We start from the raw sequence: 5,460 nt of genomic DNA on the forward strand, positions 1-5,460 counted from the left end.
CAACAACTATTATGTTCTCCCGCCTCTTAAAGATTCCCAGCAGATATATATTCTTCTCTCACGTGGATAGGCCATAATGCATCCTCTACTCTTTTATATTGTTTCCAGTTTGGGACTTTTATAAATAAAGATGATTTACACATCTTGCCCCATGAATCTTTGTGATAAATGAGGAATTCATATAGGACTGGGGGTTGAATCTCAGGGTGGGAAATAATAACAGAGGTGGCAAAAAAAAAAGAGGAGGAAAAATATAAGTTCAGAGGATCAATGATTAACAAGAAATCCTTGAATTCAGAGAGAAATCAAAAATATTTAATGGACACAGGACAGATATCAGAATTGAGACTAGCTCTGGACATGGGCAGGGTCCTGGAGGGATTGTGCTGGGAAAAGCATCACCCCCTACACTTTATGGTGTTGCTGAGGATTGAGCCTGGGGGCATTCTACCTCTGAGCTATGCTCCCAGCTCCCCTTTTATATTTTTTTGTTTCTCTAGGTCGCTGAGAGCCTCGCTGTTGCTGAGGCTGTCCTTGAACTTGCAACCCCCCCCCCCCCATCTCAGCCTCCCAAGTACTGGGATTACAGGAGTGTGCCACCTTGCTTGTCTAGCATCACCTCTTTCTTTTTTAATATTTTTTATTGGTGCCTTGTCGTCATACATCTCAATGGAGTACAAGATGGGAGAGGCGTACGTGCACACAGCACTCATTTGCCCTTCCCAGTTCCCGTCCACTCCCTCCCTTTTTCTCACGTTTGACTTAGCGATTGACTTTGACACGTCTGTGAAAGTCCATCATGTGCACCAGGGAGTTTTGCTCTCCCCCTCCCATCCCCTCGGTTAGGTCGCCTTATTTGCTCATCGTCTATGGTTTCTCCTTCTTGTCCAGAGTTACTCCTATGACCCTTTTCCCTCCTGCTTTCTCATATTAGGGAGAGCATCCCATTTCTTCCTTTTTGAGCATCACCCCTTTCAATAATGTGTGGTGGAAGTTGGGGGCCTGAGAGAGGCCTGGGTTAGTTGAAGGCACTGCAAGAGGGCTCAGAAAAGTGGCTGTCATATAGACTGATAAGGAAGGATGTAATATGCCAATAATCATATAGCCGTAATACTGTTTACCTCCTGAACACCAGCCCAGGTGTGGGTGAGCTCACACAGTACACACGTGTTTGCAGAATGACCTATACCCGTTTCAAAGCTTTTCTCTGCTAACACCTCGCACATCCTGGCTCTGCTGGGGGAGAAGAAGTGTCTCGTGGCCTCCTTATATGGCATGAGGGGACTGTGAGGTACAGAGGAGAATGTGCAACTTCCCCCGTAGATTTAAGGAAGCCACTGCTCCAGCTGGGAATGGGACAGGAGGCTACCGATGCCGCTGCATGGTGAACAGACTGCTCCCGTCAGGCTAAGTTTCCCAGGGAGCGTCTAGTCGCCACTTTCCTGGAGACGGATCCTTCCTGTGGCACGTGAGGGAGAATGCCACGGAGATGCTCCATGGCACCTGGAGAAATGGGTGGCTTGCATGGAAAACAAGAAACCAGAAAGGATTTCAAAATACCCTGACTCACAAAGCTCTCATCTCTCAGACCCGCCTGTGTCAACACAGTGAGTCCCAGAGGGACTGCGGGGACATTTTGTGTTGGAAACTGTCACTCTCTTGCCAAACAGATCTGTGTTCACACACCCCGAAGGTGTCTCCTGCCAAGACCTGAGGACAGACATGGGAGAAGGGTCATCTGTGCTCCCCGGGGCCCTGGAGGCTGAGTTCTGGGGACCTCTTGGCTCCAAGGGTCACGAGTTCCCCATTTTTGCAGTACTAGGGATGGAATCCAGGGGCATTTGACCTCTGAGCTACACCCCCCAGTCCTATTTGTTATTCTTTATTTTGAAACAGGGTCTTACTGAGTTGCAAAGGGCCTCACTAAGTGGCTGAGGCTGTCCGCAAACCGTGATCCTCCTGTCTCAGCCTCCTGAATGCTGGGATTATAAGCGTGCGCCACCACGCCTAGTAAGTCCCCCCTTTTGATTTAACCCTCAATTTATTTCTTCCCACTGGCTCAGCAACATAGTCCATTGAGAATTAAGTAAAATAAAAGATACAACATATTTTTTTCTGTGTGTGTGTTGGGGGGAGTGTTAGGGAGCTAACCCAGAGCTCACACACCTCTTCCACCTCTGAGCTACATCCCCAGCCCAGAACAGAGTACACTCTTTCATATACATAATATATTCCAAACACATAATTCTAAAACACAATGTATTCTAAAATTGATTGTGGCCATAGTTGCACAATTTTGTGAATGTACTAAAAACCATTGAATAGAATAGTTTAAATGGGTAGAGAGTATGTTTTATGAATTACATCTCAAAATAAAGTTGTGATAATAAATGTGTATGTACACCTATATGTAAATTACATAATATGAAAAGAACTTCAGGATACTTATCTGTAGGAACCAAGGAATAAGAAGTGGTATCAGGAAAACTTCAAAGAAGTGGTCAAATAGTCAGGCACAGTGGTGCACACCTGTAATCCCAGTACTGGGGGAATGAGACAGGAAGAGCCCAGGTTTGGGGCCTGCCTCAGCAATTTAGCGAGACTCTTCCAGGTTAGTGAGACTCTGTTTCAAAATAAAAAATAAAATAGGGCTGGGGGTGTAGCTCAGAGGTAGAATGCCCCTGGGTTTAATCCCCAGTGCCACACACACACACACACACACACACACACACACACACACGTAGAAGGGGAGGAGGAAGAAAAAGGAAGAGGAGAAACTAAAGCAGAGACGGAACTTGAAGGACCAGGGCTTTCAAAGCCTGGCCACAGGCCTGCAGCAGTGGGCTTCTGAAGACCCAGAACTCAATAACCCAGAGCCAGGAGCGTGCGGTGAGCCGGTCGGCAGGGCCTCGGTGCTGTGGGTAGCCCGGCCTTTATCCCTGGAGGCAGTACCAGGACAGTGAGGGGAGCAGACCCTGAGGCCGGCTTCCTGGCTCCATCCTCGCCCTGGATTTGCTCAGCTGCATGGCCCTGGCCAAGTCACTGTGCTTCCGAGCCTCAGTGCCCTCCTCTGCCATATGCACTGATGAGAGAAGTAGAGGTAAGGCATCCGGCGTCCTTGGAATGGTGCCTGGTAGGCACGAGCATGTGTGTGTGTTTTCTAGCTTGACACAGCAATGGGCCATTGGATTTTTTTTTTTTTTTTCAGTACTGGGGATGGAACCCAGGGCATATTCTACCTCTGAGCTACTCCCCAAGCCCCCCCCTTTTTTTTAACAAGTGGCAACCAGTTTATTAAAATTCCTGACTTAGGCATCTGCAATGGTAACTTCAACCTCCACTCCTGGCTCAATACTGATGAATGTGTTTAACAATCTCAGAAGGGCTGTGTGAGTCAATTAGTCGCTTGTGGATTCTCGTCTGGAAGCGACCCCGTGTCTTAGAGCCTTCACCACAAGGCGTTTTCCTCGTCCTGATTCTCAAAGTCTTGGGGGGCACGCGAACAGGTCCTTTCACTTTGAGGTTCTTTTCTTTGGCGCCTCTGATCAGATCAGCACACACCTTTCCAGCGACTTCACGTTGTGGCTGGTGAGGGTAATTCTGATTCGGTGAATCGCCACCTCTGGTTCCACAGGTGTCTTTCCAGTATCTTTAAAAGCCATGGCTGCGGCGCGGCTTCCTGACTGACTTGCTCCTCGGCGCAAGAGAGCAGCCGTGAGTCAGGTACAGGAGGGCGGACAGAAGCTCCGCGTCACCCTTGGAAAAGCGACCTTTTTTTTTAAATCTTTTTTTTTTTTTTTGTGGTACTGAGGATGGAACCCTTCTACCTCAGGGCTACTACACTCCCAGACCTATTTTCTCTCTTTCTTTCTTCCTTCCTTCCTTCCTTCCTTCCTTCCTTCTCTCCCTCTCTCTCTCTCTCTCTCTCTCTCTCTCTCTCTCTCTCTCTCTCTCTTTCTTTCTTGAAAACAGGGTCTCTTAAACCAGCAAGGCTGGCTTTGATTTTTTTTTTTTTTTTTGGTGGTACTGGGGTTCCTGGAAGCCCTTCTACCTCCGGGCTACACTCCCAGACCTATTTTTTAATTTTTGGAAACAGGGTCTCTTATGCCAGCGCGGCTGGCTTCAAACCTACGCCATCCTCCTGTCTCTGCCTCCCAAGCGCGGGGATTACAAGCGTGCGTCACCACGCCCGGCGCAAGGCTGGCTTTGAACCTGCGTGATCCTCCTGCCTCCACCTCCCAAGTGCGGAGATTACAAGTGTGCGCCACCACGCCCGGCTATTCTTTATTTTGAAACAGGGTCTCACTGAGTTGTGAAGGGCCTCACTAAGTAGCTGAGGCTGTCCACGAACTGCAATTCTCTTGTCTTAGCCTCCCGAATGCTGGAATTACAAGCGTGTGCCACCATGCCCAGCTCATTGGATGGTTTTAAGCAGGGCAGTGACAGCAGGGTGTTTTAGGAAGGCCACCCTCCCATGACATGGAGAGTGAGAGGAATTGGATTTGGATTAGATAAAAAGAACTAGGACTTGTAGAAGGCTGTTGCAGTTGTCCAAGACAGAGACGATGTCTGGGGCGGGCAGCACGGCAGGGATGTTGAGGACCGAGCATCTGAGAAGATTTAAGAAGTGGTAGTGGTAGGATGCAATGACGAGCTGAGCTAAGGTGGGGGGCTCGGAGGTGTGCGGTTCACACAGCTCCAGAGTTCCTGGTTTTGCTTCCTGGGTGGATGGATGGTGTGGTTCAGTCACTGAAATGGAGGAAATAGGAAAACAGAAAGCTCAGAGGACGTGTCACTGGACACGTCCTTTATGGCACTTGTCTTCTGATGTCAGAGCCAGTATTTTTTCATCTTCCCTCAGCTGTTAGAATTGTACCTTGGGGCAATGCGGGTTGATACACTTGGGGACATAAGACCAGGATGAGGCCCCCCCTGCAGAGCTGGGCATGGTGGCACACACCTGTAATCTCAGTACTTGGGAGGCTGAGATAGGAGGATCATGGGTTTGTGGCCGGCCTCAGTAACTTACCAAGACCTTCAGCAACTTAGCGAGACCTCTATTCAAAATGAAAATTAGGCCAGGCATGGTGGCACACGCTTGTAATCCCAGCATTTGGGAGGCTGAGACTGGAGGATCATGGTTCGCAGAAAGCCTCAACTACTTAGTGAGGCCCTTTGCAACTCAGTGAGACCCTGTTTCAAAAGTAAAGAATAAAAGATAGGGCCGGGGGTGCAGCTCGGAGGTAGAATGGCCCTGGGTTCCATCCTTAGTACCAAAACAAAAAACAAAAACAAAAACAAAAAAGGACACCAGATATGGTCAGACATTTCTTGAAGCAGATCAGTGTAGCCAGTAGACGTCTCAGTGACCAGCTTAGGTATCTAAGAAATACAAACTTTGGTCCAGGCCCTCAGTCCCAGCTCTCCTGGAAGAGGAGGCAACTTAGTAAGACCCTATCC

At 48.6% G+C, this 5,460-nt stretch overlaps 1 pseudogene across 1 annotated transcript; it reads right to left on the reverse strand.

Moving 5' to 3' along the window:
* Positions 1 to 3,308: 3,308 nt before the first annotated feature.
* Positions 3,309 to 3,662, reverse strand: LOC308277705 (small ribosomal subunit protein uS10-like; annotated as a pseudogene). The gene has a single exon. The product of its transcript is annotated as a small ribosomal subunit protein uS10-like (transcript).
* Positions 3,663 to 5,460: the final 1,798 nt, after the last annotated feature.

Source organism: Muscardinus avellanarius (genome assembly GCF_963383645.1).
Source record: "Muscardinus avellanarius genome assembly, chromosome: 20".
Lineage (NCBI taxonomy): Eukaryota > Metazoa > Chordata > Mammalia > Rodentia > Gliridae > Muscardinus > Muscardinus avellanarius.